Raw genomic sequence first — 25,833 nt, 5'->3', positions numbered from 1 at the left:
GGGAACAGTTTCTATATTATGTTCTGGGTCTTAGCCCCCCCCCCCCCCGGGCATTTCATTCATGGAAACGTGCATCAGTGTGTGCAGCAGTGAATGTGGTTGCAGTGTGACAAAAAGATCACTTTTTTATCTTGGCGAGTATCTCAGGAGAAACTGGCATGAAGTGCGAAGTGGAGGCGTTGTGTCTCCCACCAGCAGCCTACCTCAGTCTGGTCTTTAGCCGGCGATGGAAAAACACTCAACAATGAGCTGAATGAAGTCCGGATGCAATCGCTGGGTTCTCTGTGGCTGCAAACTACAGTTTCACATCCAAGTGTTTCTGTGCAAGTGCGTGAGAGTGTGATTTGTGAATGTATGCGTGTGTGTTGCTGAAGGTGTGTGTGTGTGTGTGTCCCTCAAGGCTTCATGTAGCTGCAGTAACAAGAGAGCAGGGGCATGTTGCCAATCACAAGCAAGCTATTTCCTTATTTGTCTCAAACTTTTTTGTAATTTTAAAGATTAAGCAGATAGAGTTGTATAGAAAAAGAACATCTGAAACAATTGAGATCCTTTTGGAGGATTTGAAGATATGTGTTGGACCCTGACCAGAGCCTACCGGTACATGCAGCTTTTGAGAGGTGTTGCTTAGCAAATGGGAAATAAGTCTCTTCCTTTAAACCTAATTGCTTTCATTTTAAAGGTTACAATCAAAAGGAGTGGATGCGATGTTTGCAGATGCTTCCCTTGATGCCACTAATATTTTTAATTAAAAAATAAATAAATAAGTATTGTTAAGATGATCAACTGAGGCTTGTTTTCATCAGATTTTATTACATATTTTCTTTACTGATTAGCAAAAATGTTCTGTGTGGGGCATGAATAAATATCCCTTTTTACTGCTTCTTCTCAAGCCGAATTATTTTCAACCAACATCCGTCCTGCACAACACGGGCCAATGCAGACCAGTTCTTTTGGATGAAGGTGATTGATGGAAAAATCGATAGCTCCCCATAAGAAACATCTAACACCCCTCACATGTGTGTAAGAGACCTTAAATTGATGGGGCTCATTTTGGCTTTCCGTCAAGTTAGTACCTCGCTATCAGATTCCTGCTTCGTTTCCAATACGGCTGCATGCGTTACCTCTCTTTTAAGAGCGGTTTTCAACCAGACGACTACTTTCAAGGTTTTCTTTTCCAGATAAAAAATAAAAAATAAATAAAATAATAGTATATAACATATATACATATGTTAAATGCATAATTGCTAGTGAGCAGAAAAACAAAAGGAAGATTCTTGTTGCAACTCGCAGAGGGATTCACTTCAGTTAGAACATTATTTAACGTAGACTGCTTATTTTGGGGGGAGGTGAGAGGTATTATTTGAACAACTGGTTAGCATCCTTAGTCTACTTAGTACATACTGTATATGTTATAAGAAATGACTCACTGACTGTGATCATCTCAGAGTGCCTCATTACCTTGTGAAAGAATATTTGATCGAGCTCATCAGCTCTTGCTGCTCGAGTGACTTCCTGTCTTATTCAAACGGGTGCTTTGTGCCGGCCCACCGTGTGTGTGTAGTTAGTGCCGCGCGGCGTGAGTCATCGGCAGTCTGTAAAAGGTTAGTTTCTTGTGTGTCGTCTCTAATGGCTTCTGCCTGGATACAGAGGAGGGAGAATGGGAAGGGGAGGAGGGGAGGGGGGGTAGTTATTGGCTTTCTGAGAGGAACCCAAAGGGGAACTGAAGAAGTGTGTGCGTGAGGAGAAACAGTGATCCATTATGAGGATATAATTAACATTGTCTTAACTGCAGTGTTTTTATGTGTGTTTGCTTACACACAACGCATTTATTCTTCTTCCATTCTTCCCTTTCCCACACACACCCACACACAGTTTACACATCCTAATAAGGTCAGGAAAGAGCATAAATAGAACGAGATGTTTGTCTTCATCCCCACTTAGCCCGGTAACCTCTAAATATTCTCCCTTACACACACACACAAACACACACACACACACATTCTGTGAAGATCTCTTTGTGTTCATCTGCTGCATGTTATTCAAGATCTCACATCACTGCTTCTTTCACTTCCTCCTGCAGTCCAAGAACTACACAATCCACTACATAATATATTTGCCTCTGAGTGAACCGTAGTTATGTGTATTGTTATATCCTATTTTATCCATACTTGTCCTCTTTTTGTTACTACTATTGGTTTATTTAATGATTTAGTGAGGAAACAGAAGTCAATCAATTCATAATGAAACAATCATACATTTTAAACAATTGATCATTGTTTAAAATGTATGATTGGAGCGGCGACGCTGTGGTAGAGACGCTGCATACTTCCCTGGTAGTCTACTGTCAATCACAACGTAGCCCCGCCTTGAAGCCTATTTATGCTTGATGGTCTTGATGGTTTGACTCTAAATGGGCCGTAGTTTACTAAATGAACATTATGCTGTATTGAAAAAGATTTGAAACTAAATATTGAACACATAAAATTGTGTTTAAAATGTTTACTGAGGAAATAAATCAAGTGAGAATCAGATTCATTTTCTCATTGACTTCTATACAATCTGACTTTTCTTTGCTACCAGAGGAGTTGGGGTGCTGCTGGCCATTAAAGATAATGCAGGTTTAAAGTACTTTTTTTGCTTTGGATGCAGCCGTAGACATGCATCCCTTTAAGGGAGACAATATGATTGGATGGATAGAGGGGTTCTTGGGGGTTACAGTAACAATCATCGCTTTCTGGTTCATGAGAACAAATGGGAAACAGTTGGCTACACACTGATGATACAGGATGGTCAAGCAATATTGCAACTTTGTCCCTCAGGAGCTAATAAACAACCCAGAATGAAGTGCTCCCTTGCTGAGAGAGTTGCTGATTGCTCTAAATTCTGTTTTGAAACCGTGCATTTCACCCACGTGCTCACACTATGCTTCCTCTTACAAATAGTGCATTGATTGTTTTCTTTCTAAACACTCCCTCTCTCTTGTTCTTTGACCCTTTTTTGATGTTCCATTGTGTTTCCCTCAGTCTCCTCCTCACCTTTTATTTTCGATATTATTCTTTCACTCTCTCCAACTCTCTTCTTACCTATTATTCAGTTGGCTCTCCATCACTTGTCTTTACCTCTTGAATTTCCTCTCACTCCCCAAACACTGCTTTCCAGTGTTCGATGACCTGCTCCTGCTCTCTCTCTCTCTCTCTCTCTCTCTCTCTGTGAACAGTTACTTGTTGTTTCAATTATCTATGAATATGAAACTCACATATTTCATATAGTTATTAGGACACTTTGCCTCAGGCCTTTGAACCCTGAGCCGTTTATGGCTCTTATCACATTTTCCTCTCTATTGCCTTAAATACTGCTATGTAAAAGTCCTACTCCTTCTAGATCAAACTCAAAAATGTATTTGGTTAAGTTATAATAAAATGAATAATAAAATGAACAAAACACACGTTACAGAGTGTAATGTTCCTTACAAATTAAGGCAATTCAAAGCGCTTATTTGGACGAGATTTAAAATGTTCCTGATTATATCACCATGTTAGATAAGGGTTTGTCATACATGAGGTGTTCAAGGACCATTGGAAAGATGCAAATCAGACGGTAATGACTGGTTACTCCTGGCTAACGGTAAATGGTGCATTTCTGGCAAAGAGCCACCCTCCTAAATCCCACTGGTGGCTTTTTTAACCTTAGTAACGTGCGAGCACCGCCTCCCTCTGTTGTTGTGATATTTACACATGTCCAAGTATTGATATCCAATTTAACAATCGTAAATTTCACGCTGTGTGTGTGTGTGTCGGTCTTGTTCATCAAGGCAGACTTCAGTGATTGTGCGACAAACATGTAGAGCATCTATATACATACAATGACAGGCACATTACAGCTTATACTGCATCAGTCTGTGTGTCCGGTGTGTGTGTGTGTGTGTTTGTGTGTTTGTGTGTGCGCTTGGGGTCACCTCAGAAAAGGTAACTGATGTAGAGGATGATTACCAAGAGTTAGAGGTTAGGGGTGTCTGGGTATCACACACACACGCATGCACACACATACATTGTTAATGAGAGCAGTGAGGGAAGGGTCAGCTGACATGGAGGGAAGGCCGCCGGTACTATAGAAGGGGACGTGGGCCGTTGGAGATGGATGGCTCTCTTTTAGCATTTTCCAGATGTAGTGGAAAACATTCAGACAGTAGAAATGAATATTAGCTGAATGGAAACATTATTCTCACGTCGTCAAATGTAATCTTTTTGCAAGAAACTAAATATTAATAATATAGAAGAGATATTCAAGAGAAAAAAGACTTACAGTTGAACCTCTTAATCAGAAAAATCTTAATCTTTTTAATTGTGTATTGTTTCAAATAACCACTACAGTTGACAATAACAAAATAAAGCTGTAAATTTCCATTTCAGACAAGTTTGTGGCGAGTGATAACTGTCTTCACACGTGGTCCCATTTCCATTTTGCTGCCACAAGGCTCCGATGTGCCAGCTGCTGTTTTGCAGCTGGGGGAATTAAATAATGTAGAACTTTTTTGTGCGTAAAGCTTTTTTTTCTTTTCGTTCTAAAAAGGGAAATCCATGTTTCGTACTGTCCTTACACAGTCATGTGAACAAATGAAGCCTGAACAGGCTGCATCACGTGTTTCTGTCCATCCGTGTGTGTTCATGTACAGACGGAATGATTGAGGAGGAATAAGTGCAGTTAGTAGAAGAGCTTTGGTAAGAGTAGTTTCTTGTTCTGATGAAAATACCACAGCTAAAAGATTTACTTTTGGCACAGTTTCTGGCACTGCCTTCCTTCAGATGTTTATAAGTTGTGACAGTCCCCACCATTAGAACATTTAAGCCAGTATCTCCTCACCAAATCAATTGTGTTAGACGATTTTGGAGACCCACTTGTTTTACCTCAGGAACCGAGTCAGAGCTCACGCCTCATTGGTCCAGCAGTCAGTGGAGATGTAGAGAAATCCATTTCTAAGCATCATCCAAGGAGACATCTGAAAGGACATATAACCTCGACACGGTTCTTGGCCCTGTGGTTATCAGGTGTGTTGATGCATAATGTAACTGGTGCGGATGAAACTTACTGGCCATTGTCTGTGGGAGGAAGTCAGAGAAGACATGCCATCACATGGGAAACCTGCAAACTCCACCCAGAGAGGGCCATCCAGCCCCCAAAAAGAACCCCGGGCCCTTCTAGTTGTCAGAGAGGAGTACTAACCCAAATCACGTTGTAGTTATGACAATAGGATAAAATGAGGAAGTGATGGCCCATTGGACAGACATGGATGTAAACCATCACTTGACTGGTTATGTACCCATTCTTACCCAGTAAAGCAATTGTTGCAGGGGCGTGGAAAGCACTGCGGTGTTCTGAACGGCTGCCGCAGGAACCATTTGGATGCAGATGGAGGGATCAATAAAGGAACAAAGAGACCAATAGGGTTGGAAAACAGAGAGAAAGAGGAGAATGGAGAATACCATAAATGAAGAGCTAATATAAGAGGAAGTTTAAAACATCGCGGGGAAATGAGGAAAAAAAAATGTTCCTTGAGGTCAATCCAGTCTACAGTTTCCCTCTATAGGGATCATTAAGCATTGCTACTTAAGATTTGGTTCCCCAGTTGCCCTGGAAGCAGAAGAGAATCAAAGAGAATCTTCTTTTAAAGGCTCCTAACTCTTGCTGTGAAGCTGAACGACAAAGCCGGATGACAGATCCCTGTTACCACTCATCCGGCTCAACCGTGTCCTTTTAATAAATCCTCAGAGGAATTATTGAGAGGTATATGGAAACATCTGCTCAAGCTGCACAGCTGGATCGTGTCGGGTATTGTGTTTATTATTAAAGGGTCCACACAAATGGGTAGCTTGTTTAAAAATGGCTCCCACACTAATGTGAACTCAAATGTTTGCACGTGAGTGTCATTGTCACCAAGTCATCCGGCAGCAGTGTGAAGAAGAGGGAAGTGACACAGCCAAACATAAGCACCTCAAACACCAGTGGATTAAGTGCCTGTAGTTGATCCATGATCAGCACAGATCAACCTCTGATTCTGCACAGCGAAGAAATGCAGAATTCCCCTCAAATGTTCATTCTCACTACTTACCAGCAGGCGGCAACTCCTCCAGCAGCAAAAAGAAGTCGATGAGATAGAAGTCTACGAGAAAATCACTCTACTTCTCACTTGATTTATTCCCTCAGTAGGCTTTGTAAACATGAGTTCCTAGTCTCAATCTCTAGTTTCAAGTTTTTTTCAATGCAGCATGGTGTTCACTTCATAAATGATGGTCCATTGAGAGTCAAATAGACCAGTGTTTCTCAACTGGTGGGTCCCGACCCACTAGTGGGTCGCGGACCCGTTTGTAGTGGGTCGCGGGCCTTTGCATGGAATTTTTTTTTTTTTTTAAATTAAAAAAGTGACAGCGGAGTGTCGGTTTTTTTCGGCTCGCCCATCCATGTTTTCAGTCAGCGCGGCAATTAGAACGCGAAGGCCCCCCCCCCCCCGTCGATGCCGCTAGCGCAACGCCCCCCCCCCGTCGATGCCGCTAGCGCAACCCCCCCCCGTCGGCAACACCGCTACCGCTAGCACCCTCCCCTTGACGATTTGGGTCGCGGCTTGTCATTAAGGGGTGATGGGTGGGTCCCGGAGCCAGACAAGTTGAGAACCACTGAAATAGACCATAATGCTTATTAAATATGGTGACTTGCCAAAATAAATACAGCAACGGCCAGAATGCAAGATGACGTCCACTTCTTTTATACAGTTTATGGTTCAAATCCCCTCTTACAGCCCAGCACACATGTGAGCTGCAGATTAATTGGTTTCATGGTTTATCATCATGGTTTATCCATCATAGTGGTAAATTAAGTTGTACTACAGATCAATACCAGACGATACACAGTAAAATATGCAATCTGTTGATCGGCCATGATGGTCCCAGATAACAAAAGAAGAGCTAGAGTTTTCATTACTTAACCTTGTGATTGATCTGATTTTTGAATCGGGCAAAAGTAAATTACAGCCACAGTGTCATGAAATGTTCAATGTCATCTTGTTAACAAATTAAATTAAATTGTGTGTTTCTATGCTTATAATCACTATTGAACTTGCTTTGCTTGTTCTTTTCCTGCACCATTTAACCATTTGAAAAGGGAAACAATGAATCTTTAATGAGAATGTCTAACCCGGCACTTATTCCACTTAAACAGTTTTAAATGGTGATAAAAGATGGTGAAGAGAGGAGAGCTTCCTACCGTGGATGCAGGGTGGATGTGTGTGTGTGTCTGTGTGTGTGTAGAAGTTTCATATAAACTTTTGTTATTATTTTTCCATGTTCAATTGCACGTCAATAGAGCTGAAGTATGGTTGCTTTTTTCTGATTGGTATTTTAATATATTTATATGGATTTTCCTGTGAATTCTACTGTTTGTCCACCATTTCCTTGATGCAGGGCTCCTTGCTGTAATGACAGCAGGCTCTACAATGCCGGTATTTCACTGGATACGTCTGAGGCAATAATTGAATGGCTCTGCTCCAATTAATGGAACCCATTATTCTGCCGTCTCTCTCTCACTTATTAGCAAAGAGCAGTGCGTGCACAATGTTCATGTTCGGCTTCTCAAATGTTTGGATTTTTGATTCAACCTTAATAACCCAATGTCTTTATGGTGTTTTTCACTCTAAATGTACCATTATTTACTAAATGAACATCATGCTGTATTGAAGAAGATTGGAAACTAGAGATTGAGACGTTTAATGTTTCATTTAAAAAATAACAGTTTTATTTTTAAAATAACGAACGGCGCTATACACATGGTACTCAAACCACGTCTTTAGCGGATGTCCCTCTGGGAACCATAAAAGATACACACTGGTGGATCCACACGACCGTTCAAGGCTAAAGCTAAAGCGTGGCACTTCATCACAAAGATCAACTCGAAAACACACTGACCGTTGCAGATTGATGATATGTAATGATGTGTAAAAATGTGTAATGGGCTTCTTCCACTGGAGCAACAGAACGTTAACAGCAACCTGTCAGCAGACGCATAAAGACTTGTACCCACTACATAGTGAAACCTAAACCTTGTAAACACAATAGACTGTTAATGTATGTAGGATATGGGCCTGGTTAATTTCATAAACTATAATGCTACTTAGGGAGACATGAAATTTAATTTGTAACTCTAAACTCAGGGAATAGAGGGGAGCCTCATAAAATGTCCTCACTCACATTGAGCCTCAAAAGATCAGCATAAATTAATTATGGAAATGTAATTTGTAATCTAGAAAATCCAGTTCAACTGCTTCACTGAAAATCTATGGATGAGAAACAGCTGGCGTTATAATGTTCAAATACTCTGAAGAAAAAAACGTTCTTTGAAAGAGCGTACTTGTATCATTATGCTGTCATACTGTCATTATGTAATCAGTGGCATAAAATGGTCTGAAAATTATGACAATATTGTTAATTGCAATTCAATATAAAGTATCTATCTAGACAGCTGTAACTGTCACTAACAAAAAGAACAAAGGAGATAATTCCTACATTGCATGTAGAATGCATTGATAGCTATGTATAGTAAATAAATAGTTTTAAATAATAAGTTTCTCGAGGATCATAACTTTCCCCCCAATCCCATCTCTGCTACTTCTACCACCATCAAGCTCCTGGCAATTTCCCAGCATGCCTTTTAACAAGATTCGGGAGAATCTGTCTCGGTCTGTTGCATTTGGTTGATAAGAATCTTTGTGGCAGTACATGAAAATGCACAGCAACGTGTCTTATTTTTCTCCTGGATGGAGGCACGAGATGAGATGCTTCACAGTCATGCTGAGCAGGATGCAGCTCAGCAGCCGAAGGATTTGACGTCAGCAACCTGTTAATGTTATCTCCTATTCCCCCAACAAAGTTGCAGGCTTTCTAATCTCATCCAATTCATATCAAATGGACGGGCCGCAGTTCGACCCGCCGCTGTTAGGGACTGATATGTGCCCAGGAATAAATTGTTTCCAGTCCCTCCACTTGGCCTCCCAGTATGGTTGGCTCATCCTGTCACTTTCCCTACTACTTATCCAGATTGCTGATGTAAAAATAAAAAGTAAATAGTTTGGCCAAGTGGGAGAGATTAAGAGATGGAGGACATATATTGATATATTGTATTAGTTCCATCTAATCCAGTAATCTAACGCGTATGTCCAAACCAGTGTACATGCATAGTCCTACCACGCAGCCACACAAACAACAATGGAGGAGAGAGAGAGCTAAAGATGGTAATACTAAGGTGCGTTGTAGACTCATACATACACCCGCCCCGCCGCCGGAGTGCGTACGGCCCGCCGGGTGACAGCCCGTCAGCTGACCCGTTAGCGGGTCGGATCGCCAGCAGCACACCATATGAGTGTTGGCATAACCAGTTGTAACTTTTATGTTGAGGCAGCAGGTGTTGTCGGCAGCTGCTGAAATTAACTAATAAACTTGTAATCTAAATTAGTTAGTAATCTGTAAAGTAACTTGGTTACTTTTAAAGGAGTAATCAGTAGTAGGTAATCCGATTACTTTTTCAAAGTAACTGTGGCAACCCTGCTCACAAAAACATTTATCAGTATTGTTCATGAGGCACCCTCCTGATGAACAGAACAGCGATGATGAATACTTCTAAAATAAAGTATTTGTCTGCATTTATTTATGTCTCTGCAACCTGACGAACCAGATCACACACTGATTGAGCAAAACGTTTGTGCGTTCCAGTATATGCGTCTAATTCTTTTATTGTGAAAGGTAAGAACAGGGCAAGCTATGCCTTTGTCAAAAAGGAGTTTGAGTGTTTGAAAGTAGTAATGTTTATGTATAAGACGTAGTCCACACTACAATCCACATTGGTTTGTGGACTGTAACTCTAAAGCATGGAGTTTTGGGTTTCGGCCGTCGCCATCTTGGAATGAAAGCGTTTGGACTGCAGTGTATTGACGTAGGTGCGCCATACACCTGTGGTGTCAACCCATCAATCACAGTAACCCGGTCCTGAGGCACGCTCTGTTTTATGGTGTATTTAACTCTAAATGGTCCATAATTGACTTAAAGAACATACTTCATTGAAGAAGATTTGAAGCCGACTATACCGCACAAGTATTTAAATGCGCAAGACAGAATAAGGTCCATTTTCTCTTTCTATCATGGATCAGCCAAAGTCAAAACAGCGAAAGCAAAATTCAGTAACAACAAAGTTGATGTGTTATTTGTGTTAGGGTTATTAGTAGTAGGGAAATGTATGCATTGACTAGTGCGCTGTAGCAGAGCGTGAAGTGCTGTGATACGGCTTAGTGCAGACTGCGATATTCCCACTGCTGATGCTATGACTGTTTGAAATGATCCTGATCCTAATGATTGAAATGTAGCGAGGAGTTCAACAACTGCTGGAATGTGAACGCTGAGTGGGAGATGCAATGTCATCTTTGATTTATTGCAGTAACTGTAATATTGCATGGCTGCTTAGTCTGTAACGTGTAATGATTTTGTGTTCGCTAAACTGAAAAAGTTTGATCCTTGTGGCAGAAATCCTTTCAGCTCGTCTCCTTGGCCTATGTCGCCTGGCTCGGATTACTGCTGCCATGTCACCAGGAGGCATATGAGAGGAAACACGCATTCTGGTTTACACCTGCTTTTAGGAGGCGCTGCAAAGCTCACTGCAAAGCAGAGGCGCACTTCCACGGGCGGCTTCTGTACATACTGCAGAATTAATAATTAGATGCATCCCCTCCAATCTCTTTATGGAAAACTCACACTTTGCCCTTGACCCTCCTGTGAATGATAATGCATGACATTGAAAAAAGAAAGTTGCACCTTTTCAGTTTTCACAACAGACAGTGTGCGCTTTCACCTCCGTGCGGCTTGTTTGTACATACCTCGCCATGCTTTCACGCGCACGTTGCAAAACAAATACGCCTTAAGTGGGCGCAAAAGCCTTAGAACATGAAGCCCAGAGACCATAAACTAATGTTTATGGTTGATCAATAACATAATAATTCTTGTAGAACTTTTCCAACGAGCGAATGTGGCTCAATGTTAAAGGGGGTCGTCTTTCATTTAGCAGATCGGCTGGTCGATTCCCTGATCCCGCTGGTCAATGTTGATACCGTATGTCCTAAAACAGTAAACAGTTTGAATAGGATTGAATGTTAGCTAGGCCTGATGAGCAGGTGGCACCTTGCATTAGTTACCCCCGCCATCAGTGTGTGAATGATTGATCACCTTCCACTGACTGATGGGAGAAAGGGAGACCGGACCCAGGGATTTGTGCTGAATCTGATAGACTTCCAATATAAATGCACAGGATGACTAAGGGCCGAACGGACAGATGACGAGCAGGCTAATGAAGGCCGGGGGCAAGGGAGCGACTCTCATTTGATCTAGCACCTGACAGCGTGGTCATTCAAATTATTCAACATCCATCCAAGGTTGTTTATTTTGTTTAGTTTTTTCTTAATGCTTGAAGTGGATGAACTTAGGAAGTCATTCTCCACAAAAACCCTAAACCTAACCCACAAGGAACTGTTCCCTCATTTCTCATCAACGCTTTTTCCAAAAGAGTTTCCAGTGTTTTGTTGTGTTTATGTGCGCTTTCATTCTGGAGGGGATAAAAATACAAAAATCAACACATCATTCCTTCATGATAGAAACTTCTTCTGTGAAAATACTATTGAAACATCTGTCTCATTCCCAACATTAAAACGCTTAGGAGCAGCAGCAGACGGGCACTGGGAACCTGTTGCTGGGACCAGGGCTGGTCGGTCCAGTAGCTGCTGTGTGACGTGTTGCTGGTTCAATGTTTAATTTCAGCAGGAGTTGTGAGCCTCATTACTATTCAGAGCCATAAAGGGAACACAATCACTTATCAGTAACAGTCTTTTCTATATAAGTAAGCCTATAAGCATGCGCACACACACACACACACACACACACACACACACACACACACACTACCAAAACATTACAATCAGTTTTCCCAATTCAGCTAAATACCACTCTCAAATCTGTGTTGACATTAGCATAAATCAACAGATGCAGGAGATTTCTGCTGTGCCGAAGGGAGAGACGTGACTTGTAGTCGAGGAGTAACAATGGGTGGATTAAAGGATCCGCTTTGCAGGGAGCTTTTTGCTGTTTCTATAACCCAAACCGCTCACAGTACAAAAAGGGATCTGGCTGATTTGAATATTTTTTTCCTGCCCCCTTTTCATGTTGAATGTTGTTTTATTTTTACATAATGCTTTTCCATTACATGATCACTTTAGTGTCTTATGTTTCCTCTATTAAGCACAGTTTGACAAAGAACATGTTTAAATTGTTTACCTAATGAGAGGCTGTGAGAGACAACGTCAATCCAACCATTTTCTAAAAAAGACATTGTATATATATTTTGTTCGAAATTGTTATACAACTGCAATCCATTTTTATCAGCATGACAAAAATCTATTTACAGTATATCCACAAAAACATGTCTTGTCATTCCATAACGTGTCCCTCTACACAACATCTAGTAAATAGAGCGTGATTACCATTTCAGGATGTTGTGAAGCCACTTTTGTTGCAGGTCGCTTCCTGTCGCCTTTACTTTCCTGGCTGTCTGAATTCTTTTTTGAAAAATAACATTGCTTAAAGCTTGAGAAAAATCTTGGTCCTGGTGAAAGGCACTAATAGAAACCTGAGACCATCAGAGAGAAGATTGACTATTTATTTTTTGTTATTCTTAGGATTGAGTGTAAAATCAGATGAAATCATGCAGCACAACTTGCTTCAGCTCAGACTAACCTTGTAACCTTGACTGTTGAAACATGCAATAACTTATTTTGTATTAGTTATCCTGAAACGTAATCTAAAGCCAGAATACATGATTGGCAGTATGGCAGAAAAATCAAATTATTATCATATAGCCATAACATATACATGTATTATAATTAGGGTTGGGTATCGTTTGAATTTGAACAATTCTGATTCCGATTCCTTGTTTCGATTCCGATTCTTTTAAAAAAAGTTTAAGATATTTTAAATGAGCTAGCTAACCAAGGGTCTTTCTGAAGGAAATAGTCCTTCTCCATCAATGTTAATTCTATGAACTTTTTACTTTTTATTAACTTTACTATGAATTTCTAACAGTGCTTTTTTCAACTACAATATACTGTAAATATCATACTATGAACTTGAATATTGTATAAACATTATAAATATATAATTTATATATATTTAATATATATTTTAACAGGGGTACACTTTCCTAAAGAGAGCTTTATTTTTGAAACCTCACCAACACATTTACACATGAGTGTATGATACTGCAGGTACTTAAACGTTACCTTGCTCCCACTGATGGGCCCTTGGAGCCAGAGGAAGAGGCAGCGGAGGACGGGCGGCGCAGCGCCTCAAACACGGGGCACACATTTACTTCCACTCCACGACCTCGGAGGTGCTTAGTCATATTTGACGTGCACCCTCTTATGCATGAAACAATTTCGATACCCAAGCCTAATTATAATGATATGCCCACTATCCCCATCCCAGCTGTTCATATGGTCCCAGTTTAGATGAGCTCTTGTCTACTAAGTGCTACCAGTGCGACTTTAAACCTGCTAAGTTCCTCTTCTCTCTCTCTCTCTCTCTCTCTCCCTCTCTCTCTCTTTCTCTCCCTCTACTACCTCTCTTTTCATTCCTCCTCCTCAGTATCTTTCCTTTCTCATCCACGATTATCTATGATAGTCTAACTAACCCTTGTGTTTTTAAATTAAATCCTCAAGGGCCCATTCTTTACCTTTCATTGTATTCAGCTGCTGTGTTTCTCTATTACCTCCAGAATATTGTGATGGAATACAAGCTGCCAATAAACCCCAGACTGCACTTCTTCCTCTTTCTAAAAGTCCCTCCATATTTATCAACAGAAATATAACTCAGACGCTGTGAGGAGGTTTCGTGTTCTGGTCCTTGTGCAATCCAATTTTATTGACGAAATGAGCCCCCACTGTGTTCAGTGTCCCCTTTTCCAAAGAGATCTCAAAAGTATTTTGCCAATGCACAGCTACAGGGTTACACCCCCCAACCCCCCTCAAAAAAATAATCCATTCATTGTTTATAACAGAACTGTTAAATGCCATCATCTGAACTGTTCATACAAGTTCATTTCAATCCGGAGAGATTCAATGTGTTTGGGGCTTGGACTCCATCCTGCTGTAGGATAGACCAGGGTTCGGGATGCTGGGCCGAGCTATACCCCCCCTTCGGGAGTCCAGACACTGGTGATGGTGGTAGAGAATAAGTTGCTCCAATTTCCTGATGTGCCAGGTACTGCTGTAGATTGGAGGTGTCAGGGGTGGTGGCGTGTCGCCTTTGGTGCGCGCTGAAATGACAACTGGCAGCAGAGAGAGAGAACAGTCTTTTAACGTTTGCCAGCACTGATGCAATTGGTTTACGGTAACATCACCCACATCTGGTTGGCTGGTACTACCTGACCCCGCCCCTAATCAGCTGGCCATGTGCCCCCATAGAGAGAGGAAGCCTACCGGCAATGGCAACGCCTGTCCAGTCTTCCTGACTGAATTTTCGAAGTAGTATCAAAATATCTACTAAGACTAAAAGTATACGAGGCATAGAATACATTCAGATTCAGTAGGTTCCTACTGACTTTCTCTTTTTGATCTAACTGACTGCAACTAGCAGCACTTTCGTTTCCAAGGTCAACTTTGTTTTTTTTAACTGCCGGGCAGATTGTGAACTGCTGATAATAACACATCGTATTTGTTGATGATATGTTACATTACTTGTGTCAAGCTACAAGTTAACAGAAGTTATAAAATGGAGTAAAAGTACAAAATTAACCTTCAAAAATACTGTGGAGTTGAATTCTAAAGTAGCATGAAATGGACAAACTCAAGTGTAGTCCAAAGATGTGCTTTGTACATTACTTTCACTACTGGTCAAAGGAGGACATGTCCGTTCACCTGTCTATTTCTGATAACACCACTCTTGTGCACTTGAAACATTGTTTTTTTTTTTGATAACCTGTTATGTCGGCCAGAAGCGTCTGGGCTGAGTCACTGCAGTCAGACAAAAAGCAGCAGACATCGTGTTGCGTCAGTCAAACGTATTCAAATCAGGCTTAAGCTGCTGGACAGACATGGGTGTAGTTAAGGGGCTTTGTGCTCCTCTGTGTTTTAGAAGGATTTAGAAGTGTGGGATTTAAGTGCATCATTGCAGCAGGTTCACTTTGCTGGATACCATGGGTCGCACATTCATTATACTTCCAAAGAGGTTTCCTGTTTTAGATTGAGAGCAGCCGTCGCGTCGTGGGGAAGGTTTGGATTCCAAGTAGCTTTTCTAGATCATTAAAAAAAACATTTGCATCATTAATGCGGTTGCTGTTTTGCTTTAGTGGCCACCTGCCAATCACAAGCAACCTGTGCCCGTAGGATTTGAGAACAGAGATTGACACAATAAACTCATGTTTGCAAGGTTTACCGAAGGAATCAATCAACTAAAAGAGAAGTAGAGTCATTTTATACAACCTTCTATACGACTTCTATACAACCAGAGGAGTCACCCCCTGGTGGCCATTATGTAGATTAAAGGCATTTCTGCCCTGGCGCCACTCTTCAGGAAACGAACATTTAAGCAGATATACAAACTAAACTTAACTTTCAGGAGCTTTTTCAGCACGAATACAATTTAAATAGAATGTATGACGAGTATGACTTTAAGTCCACAGCAGTAGAACATGCTGCAAACTTATTCAGCATGTCACTGCTTGTTCCAACCATCTAGGTCTGCTTCTGTTACTTTTAAGATGGCGCTGGTGGTATAAAACAGTACTCGTCTATGGACCCATGCGCAACGACTATTTGTTTTTCGTATTACTATTAAACACATGAGGAGTTAACCTCAAAATAAATCCAGTAACTCAAAGAAAACCCCAAATACCACAACTCTCTAGAAAGAGAAAGATTAAACTCAGTCCTGTCTCAGAGGCAGACTGCAAGAGAAAAGTGTTATATAGACATTAAAAGAGCCCCAAATATCCCCTCCAACACTCCTCAACACACAGGATTTGACGTTAGAGGCATATCACCGACAGCCATGGTACTTGTTGTTGTTAACAACAGATTAAAAACATACTAATTCTTATTCATTTCAGTGTGAAACTCCGAAACCTGAGTGATCCAAACCTTGACTTCTGTGCACCATTACACCCTTAAGAAAATAATGATATTCTAATAATGATCATTTCATAATTGATCAGAGAAATGTAGCAAGACTTTATATTTAGAAGTTGGACCCATGTAATGTTTTTGCAGATGAACAAGCACACACACACACACACACACATTATACAGACAGCAAAGAAGAAGAGATGACAGATTCTTGTGGGGGAGGAAGTAGCGAGTATAAATTATTCTGGAGTTTGAGAGTGTGTGTGTGTGTTCTCCAAAGAAGGAGACAGGAAGACGGTACTATATTTTTGACATTGCTTCAGAAATAACAGTATAATTCAATGTGAGGTTCTGGTTCAGATCCCCGAATCTGTTGATACTCCCAGCCACTCATTGATCCATCAATTTATAATCCACCTATCAGTCCATCCAGAGAATCCATTAACCCATAACCAATTAATTTGCCTGACGCCATTACCACTGTATTGGCTTATTGTTTACAATACATGTCTTTATTTGAACTATGATTTGAAGCACCTTCATCAGAGCACACAAGGTTCTTTAAACAAACAGCACAGACAAAGTGCACTAGACATGGACTTTCAGTGGGCGGATATCTCTTATAATAACAAAGTTAAACACTGAACTGATAAAAAAGGCAAAAAGATACCAGTTACAAATAGAAGTGCAATAGAAATAGACCTTGCTATGATGATGAACACACAATATAAATAACAATAAATATTGTATCTTCTCCAATTCTGATATCTGAATATTCTTATTGCAAGTGTGCTCCTAGAAATATGCAATTATATCATCATCGGTGGTACAAAATTATTTTAAATTGTTATCGCAAGTATTTCAGGGCAAATCGATCTCCCATTATTAGTGACATGCCTATCATTACACTCCTCAGGCAACATGCATTCATCAATCTGTCTCCCTCTGTTTCTCATCAGCGCGATTTGCAGCGTTATGGTGTTGAGACGCAACACAAACTCCACTCTCTCTTGCAGTCTTTTTTTTCCGCCCTCATTCTTTCCCTCTGTGTCCCCCCTGGAATATGATTTGCCGGGTTTCTCTGACAGTAAAGTGGTGATGGGAGGGGCGGATCAGAGCAGACACAGAAGTAGCCGCCCATCTCCCTGGCTTCTTCCTCCTCATCCTCCACCTCCTCTCTCTCCTCCTGTCTTTGCCTGCAGCTTTAGTGCTCCATCTCACCCCTAAACTACTTGTTAATGTGCAAGCAAATGCAGAGAAAGGATATAACACAGGTTTTGTCTTTTATCCCATAACATTGTTTTGTAAAAAGGTTAATATAATATCAGAGATGAACCTGAAAGGTTTTATTTCCGAAGGGAAATAAGACAGATAGCTAGTATCTAGGGGGATAATTCTTTGTGTTAGTTCAGATTAATGCCATAAACAAATGAATGCTACATTCTGATATTTTAAAATGACAATGAAAATGTTTGTAGTTTAAAAGTTTGAAGAAGCTTTCAGTTTATAAAATCCACTGCACTGGACTGAAGAATCACCTGTGAGAAAACTTGATAGAGTTGAAGAGAGACATGTTTGTTTTTTAGGTCTTCACACAATGTGGGCCTTTTCTTATTCTATTTGTGGGATTCAGTCAATATTTTTTTTCAAACAACCACAGAGAGGCTCTGCAGAGACAACACATTTTGTATTATCGTGTTACTTCTTTGTTATCTTTTATTTACAAAGTTAATACATACAAGATCTAGTCCTTTCATTTCTATCTTTCACAATAAAAGGCTTGAGCGCTACACTAATTTACTAGTAAATGGAAACTCACAGTAGCTCAAGCTGGACAACATGTTATATATAGCAGACAATAGGATTAATAGGATCCTGTCACAGCGCTGTCATTTCCACCGCTCATCCACAAGTTCATTGTGTACACCTGCTAGTCACATTCACCCCGTCAGCCCAATCACACTCACCTGTCTACCTTGCACACTCCCTTCAGTATTTAAACCCCACTCACGCATTCACTTGCTGCGAAATCGTTCTCTGCTTTCATGACAGACCTTTCAGCAGTTTCTTCTGGACTGATTTCCCGGTGCCAACCCTGTCTGTCTCGGACTACACTGTCTCGCCTCTGGCCCGGTAATTCACCAGCCTTCTGTTCCCAACCACGTCTTTTCCCAGTCACTCTTTAAACTGTTTGTTTGCGTCAATGAAAATAAAATATTCTGATTGGAACTACTACTACTGCTGCTGTCAGTCTGCATCTGGGTCCGTACTTCACCCTCCTACCTGCACTAATTAATTCAAATCTTTTATTGAAAAAGTAGTTCAACCGTTGCTGATATAAGCTGTTTTGTAGGAAGATATTCCCTGGTGAGTATTTCTCCACATAGTGCTTTTATTCATCACGTCCCCTATGTGTAAAGGCCTTTAAGTGGGTAGGAAAGCAACAGTGGAGAGCCCCTCCAGAAAGAACAAACCCACTTTTATGTGGGAAACATTTGGAAGGGTTACATTATAGGGTTATATTTTTTGCCATGACAACATCATGAAATTATATAAGTGTGAAGAGATTGGGAAATGAGAAGGTTGACCGCAGTGTCACTATATTGACCGGAAAACCGATGATGCCCAACAGTCTGCTGGAATGATGAAGAGGAAGAAAGAGGTCAGCCCAACAATTGGGCCAATAGAATGTGATAATGGTAGAGAGGTAGAGGGCAAAAAGTACTGGAGCGTGATTAGGAGAGATGGCGAGAACAACTAAAAGAGAGAGAGAGGAAAGAGAAATGTCCCATGAATGCATAAACACCACACCATTAGGAGGGAGAGGAAAATGAAAGAGGCCCATTGAAGTTGAACACAATTGAAAGAGAGCCAGTCAACACTGTAATGTGAAAAGGCTGAAATGAGTTCCCACTGCGGGACGTTCCTCGTTCTTATGCAGGAGGTGTGGGTTTACACTGAATGGAGCCATGGCAGGGCGGTGTTAGCCTGTGGCACCTCACTGTTCATAGTCAGGTCTAACTGGGGATTTATCAGATATCCTGGATGAGGAAGAGCCAGGGGGACGTGATGGGTATGGAAGTAAATCTGTGTCATCGGGTTTTGAAAGAAAAAGGTGATTGAATTTCTAGCACTGAATATTTATGCATTGAACTTATGTATCTGAATGTTTTTCAACGTTAAAATACTGCAATGAATTCAACCGCAAATAATTCAATTCATGGATGGGGAGTTCTGTAAAGATCAGGTATAAATAGCGTTAATACAGTGTTGAAAGTGTTAATTTCTCCCATCATCAATTATCATATCTGAACTCAAAGTTTGCTAACACCAACGTACTCAAGTACTGTGCTTAAGTATTATTTGAAAGTACTTTACTTTAGTGTTTCCGTTTTTACTCTCTGCTACTCCACTAAATATCAGGCAATTTTATTCTAGTTCAGGATATTTATTTGACAACTTTAGTTGGTTTACAAGTTAAGATAATCAGAACAAAATTCAAATATACCTAGTCGCCAGGGGAAACTCGTTCAATTAATAGAAATAATTGACTACCCTTTTTTTGAACGAAAACTTCCTTAGCCACTAAGAAGCCAAATTGGGTAGCGCGTAAAATGACGCTTGCGAGGGCTGATTGGCTGAAAAATCCTCCCTTACCTGTAAACCTGCACGGAAGACGTTGTATTTGCTTGTGATGCACTTTCAACGATATTGAACCATATAGTGGACGCACCTCACTCAAAAAAAATAAGATGTATTTAATCATTTTCTTAAAAACTTCAAATGTAAGGGGCATTTATGATTCACATGCTGGATGTTTGGTGGCAATTCTTGCTCTGGTATTGGCAAGGTTTGTCAGAGAGAAATTACACTTACATCAGCGATTTGCTGTGTTGTTTTAGCTTCTTGCTTCAATGAAATATATGTACTCACATTTCTGTACTGATGATATTTTACAAGTTGTTGGAATTGCGTTTGGAGTATTTTCAAATGGATTAAATGCCAATTGTAGCCAAGACTGCTTTCTGTTGGTTCGGGCTCGCTAGTGCTCCTTGTGGGGGACACTTGTCACCAAGAGGAAACAATAGTTTTCATTGTTGGAATTTTTATTTAGCTGAAGTAATGGATAATAAAGTAGTACTGAGATATCTTACAAGACCATGGCCATCATCGTGGGGCATTTGTATCTTTTGCTCATGCTGGTAAGACGTGACCATGGATGTGATCCGGCTTGGGGTGAAGAACCATGTCATCGAGGCACTGTGTTCCTGTCTGACAGGTGTGTATCATTAGTTTGTTTCACAGTACGAGGTCAGTTTGGCTGGTGAGTGTCATCTTCGCCCCGTGTTAAGGTTCACAACAGCCACGGTGGAGTTCACAGAAGTTCACCTGGATGTAGACTGAGATGGATCTCCTCATGTAGTCTTGTTCCAATTGTTAAACGTTGGGACTAAGCAGGTCTGCCTGAGAGCAGCTTCCCTCTTTCTCAGGAAAGGACTGTCTTCACAGCATGGTACGACTCAACTTTGACTCTTTGGTTTCCAACAGTAAGAGTGTTGGATAACAACTTCTACGTGGTACTTGTTGTTGCTCCAATCAAGCTGCCATTACAAAAACACTGCAGACCACTGATTAGTCTGCTGAGCAGTCGGGTCCTAAGGGCCTTGCTCAAAGGCAATGCAGCTCTGTTAATATTGATGAATAGGAAGAAATATCAAATCTAGCTTGGCGATGCAGAAATATTGGAGTTACTGACTAATAGCTGGATTGGGTGCTGACTTCTGGGCCCGGATCCGGACCGCGGTTTGCCAGTTAGTGACCTCTGTACTATACACATTATACACTACCATTTTAAATCCTGTCTAAGCTTGCTCTTAAATTGTAATTGTTTACTGGTATACAATTTGTTATTTTGATTCTAAATCAATGTAACTATTTGTGTGACATTAACTAATATTAGTTATGCCGGATGTTACCTGATCCATAAAAGAAAAACCCCTTTCTGTCAGCGCATAGAAATATAAATAGGAAAAATAATTATAAATTATAAAGCTTGATTCAAAAGCCTCAGCAAGCCTCTGAGTGACGGACTCTTAAGCTATCCGCTGTGTAAGTCACACTTTGGGCGACTTTTGAGCATTTGTAACTTTTCTTTCTCCTCAAAAAAACTGGTAGCTTTGTGTGAAGGGTCCCTCTTCAACTCGCTGGTCAGCAAAGAAGGTCTGGAAGTAAACTTCATTTAAAGTCGTCTCTGGAGGCCTCGGTCACGGCCCTCCGCTCTCCTTGAACTTGCTCCCGTCACCTGACGTCAGCGCTGTAGACACTTGCCGCCCAAGGGTCAGAGCAGGGTCACTGCCATTCACACTGCACGAATAAAAAATGTATGAGGAGAAAGTTAATGAGGTGCGTTTGATGAGCACTACGGTGACTGTGAAAAGGCAGCCCACTCTCCACCGCGGAGCTCCATTGAAAAATTTAGTCAAGAGTGCTTCAGCATTTGTAAAATGCCACTCTGAGCCGTACACGGTTGATCCATGAGTGTATCTGAACGTATGTGGCCATCTACTCTCCTTTGTCTCATCGCATTGCAATGGTATCGCATACATCTCGCGTCTCTGCTGTGTATGAGGACGCAGGCAAGTGTTTCAAAGTGTTGCAGTATAATATTTTCTCTGCACTCAATGATTGTCAGGGTTGAAAAGTACACCTTTACAGTTGGAGATGGTTTCTGGGTTTAACTCTAACCAAAACAATAAGAATATGCATGTGTATGAACAATTGTTTGACAATTATTTAGTGGAAACAAATAGTTGGCAGAAACAAAAATAAGTTTTGATACAATATCTCTTTCTCAGAAACCCGATAGTAGTAAACGACCATTATTCAGTGGTGTGTGGTTTGTTATTTTGAACATTTGGTTTTGCTCAACCTTTAGAAATACGCTGTCAGAGGGGGAACCAGTGATAAAGTGGCAGAGTGCTGAACGAGTAAAAGAGCACAGCGATTAAAGACACAGCTCAGAGAAGGAGATTATTTGGTTGTGAACTTTAGCACCTACACTCTTGATGAATGCCTCGGTGATGTGCGTGTAGCCGTTGACCTTTAACTGAGACCTTTACGTAGGACCTGAGGGAAGGACGAGAGTATAAACTGTCACAGACAAGCTCCCAAGTCTTCCATTTCATATCTACACACACACCTGAAGTCTTTATGCACTGCAGCGTGTCATTGGAAACAGCTTCAAAAGCATGTGTTTCAGACAGCAAACAGATTTTTATGTCCTTCCGAAACCTCTTTGGAAGAACATCACACACGCCATCCGGGGAACATGCTTCACAGGAAGGCTGCCGAACACCTCCCTTCTGTAACCACAACACTGATAGTTGCATATTCCAGCCCTCTATCCACTGAACTTTGCCAAAAGAAGATAATTCATCCAACTGCATGACGGCAGGGTTCTTGCCTTATTCGCACCACAGCTGGAACCCTGCCCCCACCCTCAGGAGTCGTTCTGTGCTGGGGAGAACCGTAGCAGGCATTGGGGCTCCGCTTCCGCTTCTCAGATCCAATTATGTGGGGAGCCTTCAGAAACAGAAGATCCTGTGCGACCCTCAACAGACAGGCTCTTCAAGCATCCCCAACGGGACCTGTCTCGTATCAAGGGACTGAAGAACCAAGAACAAGACGGCCTAAACCCACGGGGCCTACTGCTATATCCAAAATAAACGGGGTCCCAGATTATCTCTAGAAAACTTGATGGAATTGATGGAGAGCCTTCCTTTGACAAATATATACATACAAGTAATCACATAATGTCTGGAACCAGTAACCAGGCTATAAAAGAACCGTTAACCATTAGCTTCTCTGTGTCACTTGACAAAGGCACATTGTTTGCTAGCTAGCCAGCTAACAGTCAGCTAGTTAGCCGGATGTAAACATTTATATCATGGTATTTTGGAGGATTCTGACTGTATCCCAGTATATCACTGTATTTTTGTACACTGTAAAAACATTCATTCACTGATGCCAAAAAGGACCACTGGCCTAAAATGCAACTTGAATGGTTGGTGGAGGCACTAAAGGAGTTGTGAAGGCAAGGAACAGTTAAGCGTAATAAATAAATGCCAAATGTCAAAACCTGATGAGGTCCTCAGCAAGTTCCTCGTCCCTGAAGAAAGCTTCTGCAGTCAGAAAGCGGTCTTTGGATCACTGTCGAACACTAAAAACTCCAATGAAGTTCCTTCAGTTTTTCTGGATCGTGAAAGCAGAATTTCATCTGTTTTCATCTCATGTGGCTAAAGGTTGGAGAGTGATCTCCATCCTAATCCCTGCCAGCCTCACCAGTTCACTCGATATTAAACAAATGCATGGAGCACATAAACTACACCTCTCCACCACGTGTTGTTACGTAACTTGCTGGTGGAAAAATACCGCACACTTATTATCTGTGACCCACTTGTGGGGGTAATGCTCACCTAATTAACTGATATTTATATACAAATAAAACTACTTCACCAAGGCCGATCTGTCTTTAACGCTCTCTCTGGATGTGGAGGGAAAGGTAGTCGCTGCGCACCGCAGGTAAAATGCTTGGGAATTGTGTCAAGAGCGACAAGCGCATGTAATTGGGAGAAAACCCTTTCAAAATGACGGCGTCCCGTTACCTAGTGGTGGTCCGCGGCGGGGTGGTTGGGGACCTTTGGGATGCAGTGCATCAGGTATCACAGCCGGAGTGGACTACATCAGAGGAGAAAGCCTCAATTCTCTCTCTCTCTCTCTCTCTCTGCAGCGTGCCAGTGAGTAGCTCCAAGTAGATCAAGAGTTGAAGAAGGAGCATCCTAGTCTATTGGTGAGTTTGCTTTCTTTTTGTTTATTTGGGTCACATTTATATCTTTACTTGCGAGACTAAATCTTGTTGAGTAATGAGTAATCACTTTAGAAAGCGTGTATATATTTATAATCTGTATGTGTGTGTGTTTTAATTCATGAATGTGAACCGTCTAGGTGAGTAATTAGAAAGGAAAAGACACACATATAAAAGTGTGTGTGGATCCTTTCTTGCTGACAAAGCTTGAAAACCTGACATTCAATTACTGCCTGGTCCCCCCGTGGCCCCGTGTTCCTATTCATTTTCAAATGCTCAATGTGTGTTGTGTTTGTTTGTGTGTGTACATGTGTACGTGGTTTCATCTATTTTTGGTCTTAATCCTGTTCTCCTCACCAGCTGTTAATGTTGAACAGAGCAAATTGTCAGGAATCCACGAGAAAAACAGACGAGGACTCAATTACTGTCGCCTTTGGATCCGCTTCTCTCTTTACGGGGTGCACTTCTCCGCCCTTTCACCTTGAAATACCTAGTGACTTAAAACCTGAGATTAATTTTGAAAATATATTTAACTTGTTTGAAAATAATTGGCAGATTTATGAATATAATCCTCCCTTGCGAAGTTGGAGCGCTAACGGCCAGGGGTGTTTCAAAGAAGGTAGGGCTTAGCCCAAAGGGGAGTGGCATGTCGGCATATAGGTACATACAAACTAGAACTATTTAGCATGTTAAGAGTTAGAAATAACTTCTCCATGTGACGAACAACATTTTGATTTAATGACATCACCAAAATAAAGATTAAAACAGATTTTGTTTTTTGTAAAGTCATAAAACCAAATTATTTGGGGGGGGCTGACAAACATTTTAGGGCTGGTTTAGTATAGAAACTAAAGCACATAATATCTGTGGTTCTGCTGCTCAATAGAAAGTTGCAACCTGTACTGGCGTATTCTGTGCTGCTGGCACATCTCGGGAGCAGATGGACCATCAAAGAAAACCTTTCATTGGTTGGTTGTGTCCGTCTCCTTACCGGCACTCTTTGTCGTTCGGGGTGTGCATGAGAGCGTGCTGTTGCGTGTTCCACGCAAATTCGTACTTACGTCATCGCCTTCTCCTTTGCCGATCCTTACCTACTTTTTCTACTGTTAAACTGTCAATCACAACCAACCTATTGGCACTAACGGTACCTGGCCATGCCACGCCTCTCCTTCTTCCTCGTGCTCCACCCTCACTTCCAAATAGGGTCGCTCTTTTTTGCATATAACAAGATGGCGACACATAAATGCGAGGCTTCAAAAAGGTCAGCATCAAAAGAAAGTAAATTGTTTATGAAACAGAATGCGTTTACAATGCATTATTTCACTGGAAATACTTGTACGGCTAAGATTGATGTTTTTTCTTAAGACGTGATGTGAACGATGAACAGAGGTATTTAATTGGACCAAAAATACTGGACGCTTTCCTTAGACTTCATATATTATTACTAACACATTACTGCCACCTGCAGGCATATGTCAGGCCGTCAGGTTCAGCAAGTCGTTTGCGCCAGAGACCCGCACCCCCGCCCCCCCCCCCCCGTCGTTCTCGCGCAGCAGAACAGAGAAAAAAAGCTCCGCCCAGCAGAGCTTGGCTAAGAGCAGCGCTGAGGTAGAGGACCATCGGAGAGACCCGTAATACTGTTCTGAAACATGCGGAGGAAGAGAAGCCAATGCGATCTAAATCCTCCCAGGTATGGGAATATTTCACACTGAAATGGGGGGTGCTAGCGGATTTCTTTGCAGCGCCAGTCGTTCTAATCGCCGCGCTCGACTTC

The 25,833-nt window shown here is 41.4% G+C and overlaps 1 protein-coding gene across 3 annotated transcripts in view; it reads left to right on the top strand.

Moving 5' to 3' along the window:
- The window catches only part of slc8a2b (solute carrier family 8 member 2b), a 110,622-nt gene that overhangs the window by 44,101 nt on the left and 40,688 nt on the right, over positions 1-25,833 (top strand). For 2 of the 3 annotated variants that reach the window (XM_037457040.2, XM_037457033.2), the window contains one exon: positions 23,985-24,044. The gene's annotated coding sequence lies outside the window, so the exon portion shown is untranslated. Of the gene's footprint in view, positions 1-19,153; positions 19,311-23,984; positions 24,045-25,833 lie in introns of those variants that run through there. The other variant, XM_037457049.2, reaches the window with a different exon arrangement.

This window comes from Pungitius pungitius, chromosome 3 (genome assembly GCF_949316345.1).
Source record: "Pungitius pungitius chromosome 3, fPunPun2.1, whole genome shotgun sequence".
NCBI classification, from domain to species: Eukaryota; Metazoa; Chordata; class Actinopteri; order Perciformes; family Gasterosteidae; genus Pungitius; species Pungitius pungitius.
The sequence above is the reverse complement of the archived record's forward strand: the minus strand, read 5'-3'. Positions and strand labels throughout refer to the sequence as shown.